Source organism: Gopherus flavomarginatus, chromosome 16, assembly GCF_025201925.1.
Source record: "Gopherus flavomarginatus isolate rGopFla2 chromosome 16, rGopFla2.mat.asm, whole genome shotgun sequence".
Lineage (NCBI taxonomy): Eukaryota > Metazoa > Chordata > Testudines > Testudinidae > Gopherus > Gopherus flavomarginatus.
Window position 1 is genome coordinate 1954013 of NC_066632.1, and position 23074 is coordinate 1977086.

General features: G+C 50.0%; 1 protein-coding gene across 3 annotated transcripts in view; it reads left to right on the top strand.

Annotated features, from left to right (window-relative positions):
* Positions 1 to 1190: 1190 nt before the first annotated feature.
* SMARCA4 (SWI/SNF related, matrix associated, actin dependent regulator of chromatin, subfamily a, member 4) overlaps positions 1191 to 23074 on the top strand; it is a 92564-nt gene continuing 70680 nt past the window's right edge. Inside the window, exons 1-3 of one of the 3 annotated variants that reach the window (XM_050925497.1) lie at positions 1650 to 2249; positions 2531 to 2713; positions 21574 to 21633. The gene's annotated coding sequence lies outside the window, so the exon portion shown is untranslated. Of the gene's footprint in view, positions 1508 to 1649; positions 2250 to 2530; positions 2714 to 21573; positions 21634 to 23074 lie in introns of those variants that run through there. The other 2 variants (XM_050925499.1, XM_050925498.1) reach the window with 2 other exon arrangements.

A 23074-nucleotide genomic window follows, 5' to 3' on the forward strand; every position in this document is an offset into this window, starting at 1 on the left:
GCTGTTGAGAGCACAGAGCCCCATCCATGGAGGGAACACCCTCCTCTGAGCGCCCCTCGGTGGCCACCTTGGGAAGCGCACTGGTAAGCTTGTGGGAAGTTGTGCTGAGCTGTTTGCTCGGCCAGAGTGGAATGCAAACCCCTGTCATTTGTCATATGGCAGCTAATATTTTCCTTTGTGATTTTTTTCCCCAGCTCCACCGAATTACAGCATTTTGTTCTCCAGGAACAAGTATTTCATTCTTTTCTGAGCTCGAGTTTAGTCCTGGATTTCCAATGGACAACTTGGGGTTTGGGGCATCGGGTTGGAAATACATGAGCTCCCCCTCGGTGCCAGCGGCAAGAAAGTGAAGCAATTGTAGAGAGTTGGTGCTTCCCATCGCAGGGTGCCAGCTGGGGCAGATCCACCAGCGTCTCCTTTATGCAAATAAGCTGTAAAAATACCTCTGGAGAAACTGCTTGCGGCATTAATGCTCTCCCGGGGCATTCCGCTCGGAGCTGATTAATCACAGCGGCACAGGCCTGCTGGCATTTGGTTTGAAATGGGCCAAGTCGACAGTGCAGCAAGGGAAGAAATGAACCACAGGGAGCAAAGTGGGGAAAATGGGGGGAGGAATTTGAGCAGGGGTAGCAAAGTCCTGTTGATTCAGAAGGAAGCGGATTAGCACAGCTGGGGCCGGGGGCAGCCCAGGGCTGGGAGAGCAGTGAGGCCAGGGGTCGGGACTGAGGGATCCTGGCAGAGCAGGGAGCTCAGGGCTAGGGGACCCTGGCAGAGCGGGGAGCTGACTGAGGGCTGGGGGGCCCTGGCAGAGCGGGGAGCTCAGGGCTGGGATAGCAAGGTGGCCTGCACGTTACAACTGAGATGTTTGGCCCCATGTCCACAACGTTTCCTTTGCAGGCAAATGTTTTCATCGTGGGGGGGGAAGTTTCTAATAAATTCACCGATTAAGCCAAACTCTTCCGACCTTTGATATTCAACTCCTGGAGCTTAAAGCCAGCTGGGCCCATTAGATCCTCTAGTCCGACCTGGACAACACAAGCCGTTGCATTTCGCCCAGCTGCCCTGTGCTCGGCCCAGTTCTCTGTGCTTGTTTTCATGGGGCTCCTGGGAAGACACTGCATTCTCCTAACTACATTCCCCTGGGAAATAACTACCGCACTTGGCTTCTTACCATCCCAGCCTGGATTTTGCACGACTGAAAGCTCCCAAGAGGCGAAAGGCTTAAGGAGCAATTTTTCACAGTTTCGCACATTGACAAAGCAGCGGGGAATTTATTCTGTACGTTGTTGTAGGCGAACAATAGTCACACTGTGCCGGGACACTGGCTTCCCAGTGGCTGTCAGGCACGTGGCACGAAACACGACCTGTTTGCCCTTGCAATGGGCATCAGTCATCGGACTGGAAGGGACCTTGAGAGGTCACCGAGTCCAGTCCCCTGCACTCATCAAAAGGAAGTGAGAGATGCGTTAACATGTACGGGTGTTTGTGGAGAGCTGTGTGGCCAATGGTAAGTACCAGGGTCCTGATTCCAGAGAGTGGGAAGCAATGGTGGGAAGGTGGGAGTCAGGGCTCTCCTGGGTTCTGTCCCCAGCTCTGGGAGAGGGGTGGGAGCTAGTGGATTAGAGCGGGGGAGGGGAGGGAGTCAGGGCTCCTGGGGTTCTGTCTCCAGCTCTCTCCTGATCTGGAGTATGTCCAGGGGAGGTGCCAGCCCTGTCGATGTTTAAAATGCAGCTCTGGAGTCTCAGACTGAAGAACAATCCTGCTTCTTAGGGTCTCACCAGGGCCCCATCCGCTGTGCCTGCCACAATGAGGCTTTCACCCGGCTTCCACATCCACTTTACCTGCACCGGTCCCCCAGCGCAAACAGCGGCTTTGGAGCTCACATCTGCTTGAAGCAGGGAGGCAGGTCACGGCTTATAGCAGCCCCCCACACCCGAGCGCAGTAGCTGCACAGTTGGCCGAAATCAGGGCTGATCAGTGTAGACAAAGCCAGAGTTGGTTGCTGAGCCTCCAAGTGGAGGGCAAATGAGATCTGGAAGAAGTGCTGAATAATTTCTTGTGTGATGGCCAGATGTTGCAATTGGGGCGATACCTGGTTCTGACCCAAGGCTGTCACAGGCTCATGTACCATGTTTGCAGAGCAGCACCGGCTCCAAGATTATCTTGTGTTTTTTGTCGATTTACAGAGCGCACACCGATTCTATAAGCGGATCGCAGGGGTCTCAGGACACAGAAGGGTTTTGACCAGTGTGAGTTGATGCTTCCTGGAGTTTGCTTTGTGTTCGGGGTGTGAAGACACCAAAAATTGAGCCGAAACCATAAATGAGCCTTCCGTTTGATCGCAGCTGGGGGTAGATTCACCCCCAAAAGTCCATGAACCTTTCAAGTCATGCAGGCTGGGTTTTGTAACCCAAGTCACTCATGTCCTGTCTTTCCCCTTCAGTGATGAGTCTCTGCTGTTCCCTTCGCTGCTGGTAATAACAGTCACGATAGCTTGGAGACAGTATAAATTATGTTGTTGCTTTTGCAGGCAGGTCAAAGGCTGTCCTGCCCTATAAAGCCACCAGATTTGTCGCATCTCACTTTCCCTGGCTAGAGGTGTTTCTTTCATGGCTTTAGTGGCCATTTCAAAGCTCAGACTGCGCAGAAGTGTCTGTCTCTGGTGAAACACTTCCTGTTGTCAGCCAGTGGGGCCAACTTTCGTGCTTTTATCGTGAGTCTCGGGATACCCAGCGATCTCATGGGATGATGAGAGCATCTCTGCTTTCACTCTTAAAGTTACTTCCTAGCCCTCCTGCTTGTGGAGAAATGCAAACACCCTGCCCCTGATGGTGCAGAAGCCGGACCCCAAATGGGTATTATTTACAGTCGTATATTTTTAAGCTGATCTCATTGTCCTGGGGGACCTGACTCATGGTTTTTGAACTCTTGGCTTTGGCAATACTGTGTTACTTTGGCCACAATGCATGTTAAGGTTCCATGAATAGTTTCTAAAGGGTTAATGCAGGATGAATGGAGGGACAGTCTTTTTCGGGGGGCTTCTAGGTGCTGCTGCAATAGATATAATCACCCCTAGCTCTTATCTAGGGCTTTTCATTCCTAGCAGTCAATGTGCTTTACAAAGCACGTCAGGATTATACAGGTGGGGAAACTGAGGCATGGTGGTGATGTGACTTGCAGGCCAGTGGTGGGACTAGAACCCGGGTCTCCTGAGTCAAAGTCCTGCGCTCTGTCCACTAGGCAAAACTGCCTCTTTCTAATAATAACGTGATAAACGTAGGACAGACAGGAGAGGTATGTGTTACAGAAGGACAAAAACTCTCCCTCAATCCATAACTATTGATTAACGATGCATTAAAAACATGTCTGAATTGGGTATTCACCTGTTATGAACTATTTAGAAATGGAACCTTCATGTAAAGTGTGATCATGTGATTTTCACAGTAAACCCCAGCTCCGCTGGCCACCGGGAGGTTCTGCATGGCCTCAAACGGGAGGGGCGAGATCTATGAGCCGAGGTTTCGATTTAAACGGGACGCAGGTGTAAGAGCCACTAGCTCTCTCGGAACGTTTGTTGGTTCAGGAAAGAACTGCTCAGCTCTGCCGCCCAGGTAATCCTGCCACTGGCGGACTGAAGATGGGTGGGTGGGCTGGTGGTTAAAGCACTGGGCTAGGACTCAGGAGATCTGGCTTCGATGTCCAGCCTTGTCCTGGGCAAGTCACTTAGGCTCAGATTGGGGCCTAGATACTTTGACTCCCATTGAGGATCTGGCCTGTAACATCTTTGTGCCTCAGTTTCCTTTCTGCAAAATGAGGATAAGAGCCTCCTTTGCCTGTTTGCCTAGACTGCAAACTCTGCTGGGATCCTTCTTGTTACGTGTCTGTGCAGTGCCCGGCACGATGGGGCTCTCACCTCAGTTGTGGCCTCTAGCGCAGAGGTTCTCAGCTGGGATATGTGTACCCCTGGGGGTGAACAAAGGTCTTCCCGGGGGTACTCAACTCATCTTGATCAGCGTTTCTGGATACAGGACTTGCAAGTGCAGGGCTGGCCATAGGGCCTGGCAAGCAGGGCAGCTGCCCAGGGCCTCACGCCACGGGGGTCTCTGTGAAGCTAAGTTACATGCCTCAGCCCCGGGCGGCAGGGCTCGGGCTGCAGGCAAGGCTCACAAGTGGGAAAAACAGGCTCAAGTATCACACTGAAATGTAACTACAATATAATCCAGTCCATTTATTTACTAATGATATGGTAGAAATGAGCAAGTCCGCCATTTGTTAGTACTAGCGGCTGTGTCTGATTTTGTAAGCAAGCAGTTTTTAAGTGAGGTGAAACTTGGGGTGTGCAAGACCAATCAGACCCCTGCAAGGGGTGCAGTTGTCTGGAAAGGTGGAGAGCCGCTGGCCTAGACAGTAGCTGCAGCACCATTCTCCACAGGACTGACGAGCACTTTGCAGAGCTGGGCAGCTGTCATTTCACTCCGGTTTACAGATGAGCAAACCAGGGCATGTGATTTGGCCAAGATCACAAAGTGACTCAGTGGCAGAGCCGCAGGGCTCAGCAGCCGTATTCTCTCGCTGCTGCTTATGAGTAATGGGACAGTTTTCTGACCCCAGGCCTGTCCTCTGGCCACTAGGTAACTGTGTGCACATTGAGAGTGCAAGTTACTAGCATCAAATGACGTATAGTACCGTCTATCCTCTCTGGCCCTAATCATGGGATAGAGCTGCTTTGAATCGTGAGCTGCTTTCGAGATCTAAGCCACAGAAACATTAGATGGTAGCAGAAGTTACTGTTCTAAAATTACATAATGCAGTTATACGCCCTGCACATCTTACTGCAGCAGGGAAAGCAACGAGGAGGCGGATGGCAACCAGAGGCAGAGACACAGAGAGCAAAAGCTGTGCAGACACTTCGTGTGTGCGTAGTGGGGAGATGGCAGGGAAAGGAGACAAGAAGACTGTTCTGGATAACTGGAAACCTTGTGTCACCCGCCTGGCAAACCTGAGTTGAGAGACTGACTCTAAATATGACGCTTCAATGAGCTTAGACCAAAGCAGTCCCAATGGATGCCAGTGACATACAAAGCACCTTTTCCCCACCCCAGCCCATATAATAAAAACCCTCGAGAGCCCAGGGGCTGAAACTGGCAGCATGTGGGTGGACTGGTGACTGGCTGCTCCATCTTCCTCCACAATCTGATCTTAAATTCTGGGGAGCTTTGTTCTGCGTGGCACTGCTCTGGCATGGCAAAGGGGCTTCCAAGTGCGCGTCGGTTACATCTGCGCCCACTGTAACAAGGCCCTTTATGTTGCTGAATGGCTGTAAACAGGCCTGAGTGCACATGAGAACCGGGCCCACGCGGGTCTAAAATCGCAGTTCTCCCCTCGATAGATCGCTCGGAAATAGACCAGAGTCCACTGAGGAGTTTTCTAGGCTTTGGACCAACTTAACGGAGAGATGGGAAACGTTAAAACGAGAGAGAAACATACAAGCCCCAGTATCATTTTTTCCTTTCCCCTCAGTTGTTCCTATTGTCCCTAGGAGACGACTTGCTCGGTAGATGAAGGTGATTTTAATAGGGTCTAATGTTGTCATGGAGACAACCGCTCCGTTGCTATTAACGGCGATCGTGCCAGCTATTATCCTGGTGAAAAGAGTGTGAAGAAATTAATTTGTCAGAGCACCCAGGAATTGTGGAGGCGGCTTCTTTATTTTTTGGTGGAAAGTCTATTACGTTGTCTGGTATCAAGGGATCGGTGCCTGTCTGCCTGCCTGAGTCGGCACGTATCCTGCCAGGCATGGGGTGCACTCAGTGGTGAGCTGGAGCCGGTTCCCACCAGTTCCCAAAATTAGACCTCCGTCGAGAACTGGTTGTTAAAGGGCCAGGGGGTGGGCAAAGAACTCCGGTCCGCGGGCTGGACCATCCTGTTGCTCCCAGGATTCCCAGCTGGGGAGGCTGAGGTTCCCCCAGCCCCTCCCCCGTTTCCCCCCAGCTGCAGCATGGCCAGCCGCTGACATCAGCTGGGCAGCTCAGCTGAGCTCCTGAGTCGTCCTGCTGCTTTGAGCTGCAGGCAAGGTAAGGGGGTGGGGGCTGCAAGCTGTAGGGCCACTGGGAGGGAGCAATTTTCCCCAGGCCCTGCATGGGCCCCCAGCCCGAGTATGTCTCCCCCCGCTTCCACCCCTCCCTTAAATCAGAACTTTTTATAGGGAACCGGTTGTTAAGATTTTGGCATCTCATCATTGGGTGTGGTCCCAAAGGAGGTATTTCAAAGGAGCTTTCTCCTCCGCTGCCTCCTCTGAAGTTCTGTTTGCAATTAACAGGGAAAATAAAGCAGCGGCACTGTTAGATGTGGTAGAAAACTGTTAATGGGAAGGAATCCATTTGGAAACGGCTCACACTTAGACAACAGAAACAGAAAGAAGGGGTGGTGGGGGCAGATAACTGGGAGTCAGGACACCTGGGTTCTATTCCCAGGCCTGGAAGGGAATTGGGGTATTGGGGCTACAGTAGAGGAGGCAGGGAGGGGTGTCAGGACTGCTGGGTTCTGTTCCCAGCTATGGGACAGGAGTGGGGGTCTAGTGGTTAGGACAAGGAAAATAGTAATAATGCCTAACTCCGATACAGTGTTTTTCCTCAGTGGATCTCAAAGCACTTTACAAAGGCGGTCAGTAGTATTATCCCCATTTTACAGATAGGGGAAGCTGAGGCACGGAGCGGGGACGTGATTTGTGTGAGGTAACCCAGTGGCTGAGCTGGGAATAAACTCGGGTGTCACAGGTCCCAGCCCAGTGCTCTGCCCACTAAGCTACACTGTGTTCCTCAAGGTGAGGCTCTGACACTGCCCGGGAGCAAGTCGCCTGCCCTCCATTTCCCCACCTATCCCAGCGCTAACACAGGGATGAGGCTGAGTTTTCAGATCCGCAGACGGAAGCACTAGGGAGAGGCATGTATCCCCTCTAGTGTGCACGACCCTCTCTGTGCTGACTCCGTCTCCGAACAGAGGCCGGGAACCTACAGGACGTACTTTTTTGCCTACAGGAGGAAAAACACCTTTCCCCTTTGTGCCCAGGCACAGCCCCGCATGCTCCCAGCCCAAGCCATTCCCGAGAAACTGGCGCTCGTTCCTCTTCCATAAATAACCAACTCTGGGCCAGGAGGAACTATTGTGCTCATCTAGTCCAACCTCCTACATACCATGATCCAGAGAACTGCCCCAGGATCATTCCCAGAGCAGAGCTTATAAACAAAAACCATGATTGCTCTCTAGAAATATATCAGAGGGATAAATACCAGGGAGGGAGAGGAAATATTTAAGCTCAGTACCGATGTGGACTCAAAAACAAATGGATATAAACTGGCCATCAGGAAGTTCAGACTTGAAATTAGATGAAGGTTTCTAACCATCAGAGGAGTGAAGTTCTGGAACAGCCTTCCAAGGGGAGTAGTAGGGGCAAAAGACATATCTGGCTTCAAGATTAAGCTTGATAAGTTTATGGAGGGGACAGTATGATGCGATAGCCTAATTTTGGCAATTAATTGGTCTTTGACTATTAGCGGTAAATATGCCAAATGGCCTGTGATGGGATGTTAGATGGGATGGGATCTGAGTTACTACAGAGAATTCTTTCCTGGGTGTCCGGCTGGTGAGTCTTGCCCACATGCTCAGGGTTTAACTGATCGCCATATTTGGGATCGGGAAGGAATTTTTCTCCAGGGCAGACTGTCAAAGGCCCTGGGGGGTTTTCACCTTCCTCTGCAGCGTGGGGCACGGGTCACTTGCTGGAGGATTCTCTGCACCTTGAAGTTTTTAAACCACAAGTTGAGGACTTCAATAGCTCCGACCTGGGTCAGGGGTTTGTTCCAGGAGTGAGTGGGTGAGATTCTGTGACCTGTGTTGTGCAGGAGGTCAGACTGGAGGATCATAGTGGTCCCTTCTGACCTTGGAGTCTGTGAGTCTGAGTCTGGCTTACAAATGGCCAAGGATGGAGAATTTATCATCATGCTCAGCGAAGTTTAAGCCTAACAATTCATTTCCAGAGGCCTCCATTTGCCTCTCATCTGAAGGAAAAATTCCAAGTGGCTGCCGTGGAGTGAGACCTCATGGCACACTTGTCCCAGAAACTGAATGGGGTGACCTATGGCTGGGATCCCAGGTGGCCAAAGCAATGAGTGAGGATATTCGAACTTTGGTGAAGTCCCTGGCCCAGGTCCTTAGCACCATCACCCTCAGAAAGAGGAAATGGGAGGATATCTGGACAGCAAGCTGTTCAGCACGACATTCCAGTGCACTGGGAACTCTGCACTAGCAGAGTCTGCGGGCAGCCATGAATGTTGCAACACGTTAGTGTACTTTAGAAATCTCACCTCTGTAGCGTGCGTTGCTGCTCCATGGAGACAAACCCAAAGTCAGTGTTTAAGGGGTGCTCTGCACACAGCTGTTGTACTGGTAGAACTATCTTGGCTAGGGGTGTGATTTGATTTTTTTATTTAACCCGCAAAAATGAAGGTGATTGATTTCGCTGCCAGGAAATGCAGCTGAGCTCTGTGTGCACAATGTGTATGATTTTTTGGAGGGGAAGGGGGGAGTTGGTTTGCGTCCTGTCTCTGTCTGATCCATGCATGCTCGTGGCAGTAATTCGCGCATTTCATCCAACTCACGTAAATAAAACTCAGGAAAGTGAAGGAGGCTTCTCCGTCCAGTGGAACCTGCAGGGGGGGTTCAGGGAGTTACATTAGTGACCCTAGTTAAAATCTGACTCTCTTATTTCTAGATCACAAGAGGCCAGGGCCAGCACAGTGGTGCTTCCCAGGCGCTCTGACTCTGAGCAGCTTACTGGGGGTTTGGGGTTCTGTACAGTGTCTCTTGCCCCCGATGCTTTGTGCGTCTTGTCTATTTCAAATGGCAGCTCTTCAGGGCAGGGACTGTCTCCTGCTCTGTACAGCGCCGAGCACAGTGGAGCTCTTGCCTGGTTCTTGGGCCATACAGTAACCAACAGGATTAATGCTTCCTCCACCCTGCTCCCGACACCGCCGAGCCCTGAGCGCTGCCCTGGGACCTTGACTCAGATGAGGGTGCCATGGAGAGCCCCTGTTTAGTGCTGACGCCCCTGGATCCTGCTGAGTTTCTGAGCACTGTCCTGACTTCAGCGCAAGATGGTGGCGCAAGCAAAGGCCTGTGTACTGCAGGGAAGAGGGGGTTTGGAGGGCTGATAAGACCTGAGACCCTGAGAGTAACTCCATTCAGTTTATAGATGCCGTGCTGCTGGTGGTGTATTTTTCACTGGCAGGTGGCAAAGCTGAGCGACTCTTTTGTCCTTGCACCAAAGTGCAAGTCTTCTCCCAGCAAACCCATCCGCTCAGGAGCTTGAGCGCCTGCCAGGGAAAGTCAGCGGCGAGGGAACTTGCAGTTGCTGGGCTGTTTGCAAGCCTTGCTCCAGTCGGCTGCGCCACGCTTCACAACCCATCGTACAGCGGAGCGGAATTCAACACCCGAGCTTGGCAACTCTTGTAACGAAGCGTCACGGATGGCTGAGAAGCTGAAGTGAGCACCCCAGCTGCAGCTGCTGAAGCACAGCATGGCTGCTGGGTTTTTTCCTCCCCCACTAAAACAACGGCCAGTTTCTCTCTGGGTATGTCTACACTACAGGATTATTCCGATTTTACATAAACCGGTTTTGTAAAACAGATTGTATGAAGTCGAGTGCACGCGGCCACACAAAGCACAATAATTTGGTGGTGTGCGTCCATGTACCGAGGCTAGCGTCGATTTCTGGAGCGTTGCACTGTGGGTAGCTATCCCGTAGCTATCCCATAGTTCCCGCAGTCTCCCCCGCCCATTGGAATTCTGGGTTGAGATCCCAGTGCATGATGGTGCAAAAACAGTGTCGCGGGTGATTCTAGGTAAATGTCGTCACTCAATCCTTCCTCCGTAAAAGCAACGGCAGACAATCATTTTGCGCCCTTTTTCCCTGGATTGCTCTGGCAGACGCCATAGCATGGCAACCATGGAGCCTGTTTTGCCTTTTATCACTGTCACCGTATGCGTACTGGATGCCGCTGACAGAGGTGGTACTGCAGCGCTACACAGCAGCATTCGTCTTCGCAAGGTGGCAGAGACGGTTACCAGTCGTTCTGTACTGTCTGCTGCTGCCATGGGTGCTCCTGGCTGACCTTCGCTGAGGTCGGCCGGGGGCGCAAAGACAAAAATGGGAATGACCCCCCGGGTCATTCCCTCCTTTATGGTTTATCTAAAAATAGTCAGTCCTGCCTAGAATATGGGGCAAGTGTACTAGAGAGCCAGTGTACCAGAGAGCACAGCCGCTCCATGTCAGATCCCGCAGAAATGATGAGCTGCATGCCATTCTAGGGGGTGCCCCTGCAACAACCCCACCCATTGCTTCCTCCTCCCCCAACCCTCCTGGGCTACCATTGCAGGGTCCCCCCATTTGTGTGATGAAGTAATAAAGAGTGCAGGAATAAGAAACACTGACTTGTTAGTGAGATAAAATGAGGGGAGGCAGCCTCCAGCTGCTATGATAGTCCAGGCAGGACATTAAATGGTGGCGGGGAGAGGAGCCCAGCATCCTGCTGCTATGATAGTCCAGGCAGTACAGAATCTTTTCTTTAGACATGAAAGTGGGGGGGCTGATGGAGCTCAGCCCCCAGTTGCTATGATGAGGACGGTTACCAGCCGTTCTGTACCATCTGCCGGGAATAACCAGGAGTCATTCCTATTTTTGTCCAGGTGCCCCCAGCCGACCTCACCTGAGGCCAGCCAGGAGCACTCACGCGATGATGATAAGGACGGCTACCAGTCCTACTGCACTGTACCGTCTGTCACCGGGGAGGGGAGGGGAGAGGATGCTGCTGTTCAGTGCCGCGGCACCGCGTCTACCAGCAGCAAGCAGTAGACATACGGTGACATTGAAAAAAGTCAAGAAATGATTTTTTTCGCTTTTCTTTCACAGGGCGGGAGGGGGTGTAAATTGACGAGGTATACCCTGAACCACTCCGGACAATGTATTTGACCCTACAGGCACTGGGAGCTCAGCCAAGAATGCAAATACTTTTTGGAGACTGCGGGGACTGTGGGATAGCTGGAGTCCTCAGTCCCCCCTCCTTTCCTCCATGAGCGTCCATTTGATTCTTTGGCTTTCCGTTACGCTTGTCACACAGCACTGTGCTGTGGACTCTGTATCATAGCCTGGAGATTTTTTTCAAATGCTTTGGCATTTCATCTTCTGTAACGGAGCTCTGATAGAACAGATTTGTCTCCCCAGACAGCGATCAGATCCAGTATCTCTCGTACGGTCCATGCTGGCGCTCTTTTTTGATTTGGGACTGCATCGCCACCCGTGCTGATCAGAGCTCCACGCTGGGCAAACAGGAAATGAAATTCAAAAGTTTGCGGGGCTTTTCCTGTCTACCTGGCCAGTGCATCCAAGTTCAGATTGCTTTCCAGAGCGGTCACAATGGCGCACTGTGGGATACCACCCGGAACCCAATACCGTTGATTTGCAGCCACACTAACCCTAATCCGATATGGTAATACCGATTTCAGCGCTACTCCTCTCGTCGGGGAGGAGTACAGAAACCGGTTTTAAGAGCCCTTTGTACTGATATAAAGGGCCTCGTTGTGTGGACGGATGCAGGGTTAAATTGGTTTAACGCTACTAAAATCAGTTTAAAAGCGTAGTGTAGACCAGGCTTCTGGCTCCCGGAATGTGCTGGTTGTGGTGACGAACGCCTGCACAGGGCTTTATACTCACAAGAGCAGTGCACAGTAGTTCTGCTGTCCATGCAGAGCTGATGATGCAATGACGGGGTCTCTGTTCTGTGCATGTACAGCGCCAGAGCCAATAGGATGCTGATCCGTGACTCCTAGTTGCCACGGTAATACAAATAATTAATAATCATTGGCTCATACCATCCAGCATATGTGCCCCATCCCCTTTCGCAGGTTCCAAGAATGCGGCTTCTCTTCTCTTTCCCGGTGCCATGCCGTGATCTTTGCTTTATTTGTATTATTACTTAGGCAGTGCTGGGTGCTTTCACCCTATACTGCAGGCAGGTCCTTCTCTCAGGGAGCTTACATTGAGCTCTGACAACAGGAATATATAATTTGAGATATACCTATCTCATAAAGCTGGAACAGACCTTGAAAGGTCATTGAGTCCAGCCCCCTGCCTTCACTAGCAGGACTAAGTACTGATTTTGCCCCAGATCCCTAAGCGGACCCCTCAAGGCGTGAACTCACAACCCTGGGTTTAGCAAGCCAGTGCTCAAACCACTGAGCTATCCCCACCATGGAGGAGTGAGCCATGGAACATGGAGCAGCCGAGTGCTGGAAAGTTGAGCAAGAAGGAATAGGATGGTTAAGGAGTTCCACGAAGCAGGAGAGGGCCGGCTGCCCCTCGGGGCAGGAGGTTGTTCAGGGTCTTTCAAAAGGCAGGAGACAGAGTGACAGCATCAGCACTGGTGTAAGGCCCATGGTGAAATGGCACCGGCATAATTATCTTGATACAGTCAAACAATCCAGCTTGATCTGGGAATTTACCCACATAAGATGCATCTGCATCAACCTCTAGCGACATGGGCTTGTGTTGGTATAACTACAGTGGTGGTGTGAATTGCCTTTGTGGAGACAGCGCCTACAGGAGCAGCTAGGAGACAGGCTATGGGGAAGCATAAGGATCCAGGTTGAGGCCGGTGTGTGTGTGTGTGTATGTATGTAAAAAAAGGAAGAATCAGAGCTTAAAAGTGAGGAAGCCAACGAAAGGATGTTTGAGGAAGCCTGGCCGGAGGACAACAAGGTGGTCATGGGAGAGAGGACTGAAACGTGTGTTCCGGTTTAGCAGCTGGCCCGGACTGTGGCGCAGTCACAGAGAAGAAGCGGGAGCCTCAACGCAGGAGTGGGCCAGAGATGGAATTTGTGGTACAGAAAGGAGTAAGCTTCCAAGTTACAAAGGGCCATCGATGGCTGTGCATCCTGGAACTTCCCAGGGCTGAGATATGGAACAAAAATAGAATCAGAACATCAGCCTGGGTGAGAGTGGAGAGAACCCAGCAATTCTGTCTGCAGAAGAATAGCTGCTGCTTCCCTTGTTCGTTCCTCAGATAGTCTCCAGGCGCTAATTATCACTTGTGTGTTTGGAAGGACGCCCTGCGCTGCGTGCTTTTGCCTCATCGCATGAGGCCTGGTGTTTTGTATCGGCAGGAGGTAGATGTAAGGGAGCCACAACACCATAACACCACCCCTCGCCCCACTACAGTCAGCCTAGAGCTTCATTCTCCTGCTTGGGGGAAAATAAGGATAGTCAGATCCTTTTGCTAGATTACCAGATATCCTATCCATAATTTTAATCCTTGGTCTCCCAGTTTGGGAATTGAAAGGTACACTAAAGACTGACTCCCAAAGGAGGCCAGCTCCCACATGCCATCTCAGTCCATGGGGTGGATGCTCCCAGCTGCCACCAGTTGTAACATGGATTCTAACAAATACGGGCCAGCAAATCTTGATGATTGGCCCAGGGTCTAACCTTGCTCCCGGCCCCAGCAGCTTTACGGTGCTGCAATCGATTCTACGGTCTCTCCCGTGATTTGCTTTAGCCAGGATGGGATTTACGAAACTCTAGTGTAGTAGCATTTAGAGTGGGGCCGCCCTGCACCCTTGGGTAGAAGTAAACACGCTGGCTTTGACTGAGCTCACGTGTTAGGTAATAAAGCAAGTCCTCACTCACCTCTCCAGCACCCGAGTTCGTGCGGAGTTGGTATGGGGCACACAATTCTGTCAGAGACCAGACACCAATGCGTTGATCAACGGGCTCACACTATCCTTAGCTCTAAAAAGCTTTAGATTAAGTGTGGCCCCTTTATTAGGGGTGAGCATCAATATTTATACACAGAAGTAAACAAAGTGATTAACAAAAGATAATGGTCATGCATAATCAATCAAGATTTTACAGGAAAAGCAAGTTTAACAAGTAAATACATAGAGATAAAGGCTAATGGCTACTTAATAAAGGGGGTGTCATGAGTAGTTTGCAGGTCAGTGCTTTGTTCGATAAAGGGTTCAGAAAGGATTATGCAGAGACGGCCAGTCTGGGTGTGTTTTGGCTCCCCAAAGTTCACCAAAAGTTTAGACCCAACATTCCTCCATTTGTAGCTTTGAGATAACTATTAATCAAAAAGCTACACCCTATTTCAAGATCTCAAGGGCCGCTTGGCAATTTCAGCCTGGGCCAATTCGAAGAGAGTAAGGCTTTTAGCTGAAGTGGGAAAAGAATAAACTGACTTACATGAGTTTATGAGGGAGGGGACACACTGAATACAGCAACACAGTATTATAAGGACTACTATGGCCCCAACAACACCCACCAAGAGGTTTTTAACCCACCCAAGTCCGGGCAGCCAATTCCATAAGGCTCCCCACCAATCATAAGGTGGCTGGCCAGAGGAGTAGTTTTTAGCCATTTCCCTTAGGTGTTTGGTACGTTGAAAAGTGTCAGAGTAGGTGTCATTTACAAAAACACAGCATTTTTCATAAGCAGAAAATAAACTAAAAAAGCATAAAAAAAACATACAGTTGTCAGAATAAAGGGTCCTCTCATTTTTTTTTCTCGAGTCAATTTAAGTCTAATGTCTGAGAGAGGTAAGCTGGTCCACTGGTCGAAGGCAGTGTCCTCAGTGGTGACAAGAGCTGCTGGTCCGTCACTGTGGTCCACTACGGCTGGCTTGACGTGGGAGTGGTGGATCCAAGATTTGTGTCCTTCCAGGAACACTGCAGTCTGGGTTGTTAAAAGAACCTGGTGGGGTCCAGTAAACCTTGGCTGGAGGGTGTCGTCACGAACGAACTTTTTGGCCCAGACGAAGTTCCCTGGTTGGAACGGGTGGATCTGTTCCTCCAGCGGCACGGTCTGGGAAAACTGCGAGGCTTTCCAAAGGGTACGGAGGCGAGCCTGTAGGGAGAGAAACTGACACGCGGTCATATGATCCCCTCCCAATAGTGAAACATCAGCACGTGGTATCGCCCCGCCTTTGAAAGGGGGATGTCCATAGAGCAGTTTAAAGGGGGATAATCCCAATGCGTGGGTTGGGCGAGTACGAAGGTGAAACAGGACCAAAGGAAGTACCTGAGGCCACTTTAATCCTGTTTCCTGACAGTATTTAGCCAATGTAACCTTAAGTTCCCTATTCATACGCTCAACTTTTCCGCTAGACTGGGGGTGGTAGGGTGTATGAAAGGAGTGTGAAATGCCCAGTCCTTGTTCTAAACGGCCAAGGACATGACCAGTAAAGTGAGGTCTGCGATCTGAGTCGAGCACAAGAGGGATGCCAAAACGGGGTACAATATCTCTAAGGAGAATCTTTACCACTGTGGCAGCAGTACAATTAGCAGTAGGAAAAGCTTTGACCCAGGAAGTCAGAGGGCAAACCAAAACAAGGAGGTGCTTTTTTCCAAAAGCCTTTGGCATATCTGCAAAGTCAATTTGAAGATGTTGAAATGGAGCAGCAGGCGGAGGTCTTCCACCCTTAATTTTGTTAAGAGGCGGAGCAGGTTCATTACGCTGACATGTGCTGCATGCTTTCACTATTGATAGGCAATAGGGTTGAATGCCTGGAGCATACCAAAAGCGAGCGATAGCGTCCACGAGGGCGTGCGTGCCGTAGTGACCCCCTTTATCATGGTGCCAGCGAACTGCCACGCGGTATGTGGAGCGAGGGAGGCAGGCTCGGCCATCTGGCATAAGCCAGGTCCCTTTGACCAGAGTGGCCCCGAGGCTTTCCCACGATTGTAGTTCAGCAGCGGGTACTGGTACGGGGTGCGGTGGAGTAAAGGAGGAGGTTGCAATAGCCAATGTGGGCATGGCTAAAGGTAAGGTGGCAGCCTTCTTGGCGGAGGCGTCAGCCAGGGCATTCCCACGGGTAACGGGGCTACTATCTTTAGTATGGGCCCGGCAGTGAACTACAGCCAGGACAGAGGGTTTTTGGAGGGCGTCCAAAAGCTTGTGGATGAGGGGGAGGTGCTGAATGGGTTTACCGGCAGCTGTCTGGAAACCTCGAAACTTCCAGAGGTGGATATGACAATGCACAACTCCAAAAGCATATTTGCTATCAGTAAAAATGGTAACGGTCTTACCAGCGGCCAACTGGCAAGCTTGGGCCAGGGCATAGAGTTCAGCGGCTTGGGCTCCCCAGTTGCCTGGCAGTGAGGCGGCCTCTTGAATGTTCCATTCAGAGGTGACAGCATAACCAGTGAAACGCTTGCCATCAACATAGAAGGAGCTTCCGTTCGAGAAGAGGATGCAATCGGGGTTGTCCAGTGGCACGTCAAACAGGTTGTCTCTTATCTGTAAGATGCTGTAAACTACTTCCACACAGTCGTGCTGATCCTGGAGGACTGGCAGGTCAGGAAGCAAGGTAGCTGGATTAAGGGGTCCACACCTTTCAAAAATTAGGTTAGTGTCTTTTAAGAGTTCGGCCTCTAGCTGTTGCTGACGATGGGCCAAAAAGACTTGGGTTGTGCCCCTACGCAGAAGGGCTGACAAGGCATGAGAGGTCCAAACCGTGGTAAAATGACCCAGGGTTAGGCTCTTTGCCTTTGTGATCAGCAGGGCAGCTGCTGCCAGAGTCCGGGTGCAGGATGGGGTTCCCTGAGCGACAGGGTCGATTTGCTGAGAGTAAAAAGCAAGCGGGAAATGGTGGGGCCCGCTCAGCTGGGTAAGGACACCACTAGCAATTCCGCCCCTCTTGTGGACAAAAGGAGAAAGGGTTTGCTGTAATTGGGGGGCGGAGAGACATGGAGGAGGCCACACTGTCCTTGAGTAACTGAAAGGCTTGAATAGTGTCCGGGGACCACTGCAAAGGGTCAGGAGCAAGGTTAGCAGTGAGTCGGTGGAGCGGTTTGCTTAACTCCCCGCAGGATGGCAACCAGGGGCGACAGAAGCCAATTAATCCTAAGAAACCTCGAAGTTGTTTCTTGGTGTTCGGTAGAGGGCAGTTTTGAATAGTCTTTATGCGGGCTGGGTCCATCTGTCTTCCCTCTGGGGTTAACAGGAAGCCCAGATATCGGACCTTCTGTGAGACCCACTGAATCTTTTTAGGGTCCACCTTGTGGCCTCTGGTGTGTAGGTATAATAAAAGTGCCTTACCATCGATGCGGAGGGCAGCTTCTTCGCGATTACCTAATAGGATGTCATCTACGTATAGGACCAATGTGGATCCCTGCGGACTGGTGAAACCTTCCAAGTCGTGGCGGAGGCACTGGCTGAAAATCCTGGGGCTGTCTCTGTAGCCTTGAGGAAGTCGTTGCCAGACATAACTTTGTTCCTCCCAGGTGAAACCAAAGAGATACTGAGAGTCTGGGTGCACAGGAATGCTGAAAAAAGCTGATTTTAAGTCAATAACAGTGAACCACTCAGCATCCCAGGGGATTTGGCTGATGATAGTAGCTGGGTCAGGAACTACTGCATGAAGAGGGACCACATACTGATTAACAACTCGTAGATCCTGTACAAAGCGCCAACGAACAGGGTTTCCGTCCTTTTTAGGAGGCTTTTTGACAGGCAGTATAGGGGTGTTACAGGGAGTGCGCTGAGGGTGGACTAGCTTTTGTGCAATGAATCCCTCGATAATGGGGCGGATGCCCTCCCGGGCTTCCAGCGACAGGGGGTATTGAGGGACTGACGGGGGGGTTAAGGAAGGCTTCACCTGAATCCTTACGGGCTCTGCTGAAAGGAGCAGGCCAACATCAGTGTCAGAAATTCCCCAGAGGGTTGAAGGCAAGTCAGTGAGGTCAGGGGAGAGAGAGGGGGGTGTTTCCCAATTACCCTGAGTAGGGGCCGAATCTCCTAACACTGTCATCAATAATCCTACCCCTTCAGGAGTGCAGGTTAAAGTAGCCTCAAGCTTACAGAGTAAATCCCGGCCATCAAAGGGATCGGACAAGCTGGGGAAAAAGAAAACGGTGAGGAAAACATTTATCAGCATAAATAACATTCAAAGGCAAAGTGAGTCCCAGAGACTGTGGGTTGCCCTCCACCCCAGTCGCAGTTTTAACCTCAGAGGATAGCCAGGGAGAGGGGGCATGATTTAAAAGAGAGAAAGTAGCCCCAGTATCAATGAGGAAAGAGACAGGCAGTCCCTGGACTGAAAGGGTTAAACGAGGCTCTTTGCTGGGAGGGGAGAAAGTGAGAAAGGAGCCGGCTAAAGACATTAAGGAAATAAGACCATCACATTGTTTGTCTTCGCCCCCGGGGTACCGTCATTGAGGAGGCTGAGTTTGCTGCGGCTGCTGCTGTTTCCCGTAGTTGATCCAGGCCTGGGGAATGGGCTGAGCTGGTGGTGCACCTGTAAAGGCATCTCTCTAACTATACTTTTATTACTCGCAAGAGATTTGACGGGGACATCCTCTGGGCTATCCTCGGGGGGGGGCATGCACCCTGCTGTATCTGTTTGGACATTAGCCTAGTAACTACTCCTCCCGAGGTTTGCCCCTCCATTTCCTCCTTATCCTTCTGCAGAAATTCCAATTTGGGATTCTGCAGATTCCCCTCTGCTACATGGAGAGAGTCCCCCTGCGGAGGAATAGGGGCAGGTGCAGAGGGGACCAGCTGACGGGTCAAAACACGCCGTGGTCTACACCCTTCATCGAAATAACCTGGAGGGGGTTCACTCTCGGGAGAGTACCTGACTGCCATAATTTTTAAAGATTTCCACAGCTCTGCTGCTGTGTCCCAACAAAACCAGTAACATAACTGTCCCGGATGGTCTTTTTCGATCTGGCTCTTTACTCCTCTTAAGGCAGCCTGTTCGAAAGAGCCATACGAAGGCCACCTCATCTCCAGGTTGGCCAATACCGCGGTATACCCAGTCCAATTCCTTACACATAGTGTGTACAACTTCTTCCTAGACATTCCTGTCTGTACTGGGAGTTTCCCTTCGTTCCATAACTTATTTACAATCCCCAACGGACTCTCAAGAGGCACGCTAGTCCCTTGACCCATGGTGTCTGACAGGAGCCCTCCAACTGGCGTTTACCCTGCTGTCCAATACACGACCCCTCAATATTGAATTGGCTGGGAGAAATCTCCTGTGGCGCCTTGCCAATTCATATATGAGTGGTCTGACCACTGGACAGAGGTACCGCACCAGAAGGAATCCCGGACGAGCCCCCAAATTGTTAGGTAATAAAGCAAGTCCTCACTCACCTCTCCAGCACCCGAGTTCGTGCGGAGTTGGTATGGGGCACACAATTCTGTCAGAGACCAGACACCAATGCGTTGATCAACGGGCTCACACTATCCTTAGCTCTAAAAAGCTTTAGATTAAGTGTGGCCCCTTTATTAGGGGTGAGCATCAATATTTATACACAGAAGTAAACAAAGTGATTAACAAAAGATAATGGTCATGCATAATCAATCAAGATTTTACAGGAAAAGCAAGTTTAACAAGTAAATACATAGAGATAAAGGCTAATGGCTACTTAATAAAGGGGGTGTCATGAGTAGTTTGCAGGTCAGTGCTTTGTTCGATAAAGGGTTCAGAAAGGATTATGCAGAGACGGCCAGTCTGGGTGTGTTTTGGCTCCCCAAAGTTCACCAAAAGTTTAGACCCAACAACGTGCTAAAAATGCAGTGTAGCTGCGGCAGCAAGGGCTAGCTACCCCTGTACGGTCCTGTCCAATATCCTAGGTACGTACTTGGGCAGGTAGCCTGAGTCGCTGTGGCTACACATTGCTGTTATCACTGCACTGGCTTGATCAGAACTAGCACCTGTATGTCCACACAAGCCCGGAAATTACCCCTCCAAGCTGCAGGGTGGACGTACCTTGAGTTTAGTGAGTCTGGAAGCTGCAGCATCATGTCTGTGTCTGGCATCCTAAATGAAAGAGATCCCTTTTATCTTCATTGCAACTGAGTAATGCCTCTCTTCTACTGCAAAAGACCCTGCATGGGCTCCTTGGACAACACTGTAAGTTCAGGGGCTGCTGTAGTGTCTCACAGAGCAGCAGCTCTCACCTTTCCCAGATGCCTGTACCCCTTTCAGGGGTCTGATTGGTCTTGCGTACCCCAAGTTACTCACTTAAAAACTACTTGCTTACACAATCAGACATAAAAATACAAGAGTCACGGCCCACTGTTATTGAAAAAATGCTGACGTTCTCATTTGTACCTTTATAATTATAAAATAAATCCATTGGACTATAAATATTGTACGTACATTTCAGTGTATGCTCTATAAAGCAGTATAGACAAGTAATTGGCTGTATGAAATTTTAGTGTGTGCCGACTTGGCTAGTGCTTTTTATGTCGCTCATTGTAAAACTAGGCAAATCTCTAGATGAGTTGATCTGCCCCCTGGAAGGCCCCTGCGGCCCCCAGGGGTACGTGAACCCCTGGCTGACAACCACTGTCACAGCGGGTAGTAGAAGCTCTGAGGCCAGACTATGGGAGGCTTTTGTCCCACGGGAGGGTGAGAATTACATGCTGGGCCTAACTGCTTAAACAAAAAGGCCATCTGTGTTGATCTCTCTCCATTTTTAGGACAGGCTGGGGCTGGGGAAGGAGGGAGAGTGCAAGGAGATCAGGTTTAAATAGAAACAGACAACTGACCTGCCCACTTCCTGAGGAAATGAACATGGGAAGCTGACCCCTCTGCTCCCCGCCACCAGCACGTGGAAATGGAAGACAGCCTCTGCCCACCCCTTTTAGAACCGAGTGGGTGGGGATATTGACTCCGTTAATAACATCAGCAGGAGGTGCTAATTGCAGCAGGAGCGGGATCTTTGCCCAAAGAATAATAGGCCTTGGCCTTCAATTTGCTCTTTGGCTTAATTATTTCTCTCAGTCTCTTTCAAAAGTATTATGAGTCTTTTGAGAAATCAGAAGGAAGAATCCAAGCGAAACCTGCAGGCCAAGTCTCCCCCACCCCCGCCTTTCCCTGGCCGGCCGTTAACACGGTAACACGGTTGAGGAATGATGGCAAAGAAAACAGCTCCTTGTATAGAGCTAATCTCTGATCCCTTCTGGACCTCCTACACCACCTCAAACCATTCAAACCAGAAAAGGGGAGGGGGAAAGATTTTGCTTTGTCTCCTCAGAACTGGTGGTGCCTAAACGGGAGGCAGAAAAATCATCACTCCATTTATGAGGGGGGATAGACATGTGAGCTTTGCCTGAGATTTCCAAAGGTATCTAAGCGACTTAGGCTCCTAAATAACTTTTGAAAATAGACTTAGGCAGCTAGGGAGCTAAATCTCATTAAAAGACAAGGTTCCTATGGCCTGAATGGCAGATTGTAAAAGGTATTTTGGTACCTACAGATGGAGATACATGGTTTTGAAAATCCCCCTGGGCTGCTATGTGCCTAACTGACTAGGCCTCCTTGATGCTACAGTAATACAAATAATAGGTGCCGAAGGTCTAGATGCTCAAAGGTATTAGGCGCCTAATTCCCATGGGAGTTGGGTGCCTAAATACCTTTGAGGATCTGGGCCTATGGCCCTGGAACTTGGGCACTTTTGAAAAATTTTACCCTTAGTCTTTAACTTTCTTTTTGTTTGACTTTCTGATAGATACGAATGTTAAATGCATCCAAAGGATTATCAGCGCTGGCTGGAGCACAGGACTGGCAGGTAGGAATTCCTTGTCCCAGCTTGTTAGTTTGCGGCAAGATCTCCAGCAAGTACCCTTTCTCTACGCTTCAGTCTCTCCTCCTGTAAAGTGGGGATAATAGTACTTAACTACCTCGCAGGCTGTTGTGGGGAAGTTGTCAGGTGCCGTGCAGAGGCTTCAATCCACAAATATCACACTTTGCATTTGAGAGTCAGACTGAAAAAAAAACGTGGTAAAAACGCATGCAGAAAAGCAACAAGAATGCTATCAGCAGAACGAGCTTGTTACCACTGTGGGTGCTTAAGTGATTATCTCACTGGGAGATCTGGACATTTTAGTGAGCTACCCGCTTTGTCATTTGTGCAACTCACATGAATCTTTTGTATGTAAACAGAGAAAATCGTTTGCTTTTTCTTTCTCTCCAAACAGCTGTGACCCGTGAGCTGACTGTAAACGTCTGGACACACAGTTTCTTCTTTTCCCACACACTTTGCCCTAACACGTTCCATTTCCTTTCCTTAAACTTGTCTGGTCCACAGCCTCTTCTGCAGTGCTCCTGGGAAGCCAGGAGACGATACTTCTATTTTTCCAACAAGCTCCTCTATCTGTGGTGCCATTAAACTCTTCTCTCAAACCTGTTAGCATTTCTTTCTCATTCATCTTTATTGGAAGGTTCTTTAAGCATCAGCAATCGCAGTATATGCCAGCACAATATGCTGCAAGCTCCAGTAGCTCTTCCTGTAAACACACCCGGAATATGTTGTAATGCCTACACCAGAGGTTCTCAAACTGGGGGTCAGGACCCCTCCAGGGGTCACAAGGCTATTACATGGGGGTCGCGAGCTGATAGCCTCCACCCCATACCCCACTTTGCCTCCAGCATTTATAATGGTGTTAAATATAGTAAAATGTGTTTTTAATGTATACTGAGGGGGGGGGGATTTGCACTTAGAGGCTTGCTATGTGAAAGGGGTCACCAGTAAAAAAGTTTGAGTACCATTGGCCTACACACATGCGTGCGTATCCAAGCTAGAACTAAAACAGACAGGAGACGAATATGAGGGAATACAAGAGGGGGTGTTGCCAACTTGCACATTTAATGCAAGTCTCGTGATATCTGGTGTGTTTCTTAAAGGCCCAGCTGCCAGAGTCATGGTATTTATGTGAAACTCTCAGCTTTCATTGAAAACAAATAAAAGTACATTTCTGGCCTTCATGGCTACAAAGCTTGAAAACGTGACTCCTAAAGGCTCAAAAGTCAGAAGGCAAACCAACAAAAAAACAACAACAAATTAGTACATTTTTAAAATCTAATTATTTTTAAGCCAATTGTGTGTTTTATGGGGAGGGATCACTCATTAATCTTTCATGTTTGGAGCTGGCAGTGCTGCAGGAGTGTACAGGAGAATGAAAGATACAGAGAACGTTAAGTCTGGTGCTCTTTTTTCATAACATAATTTT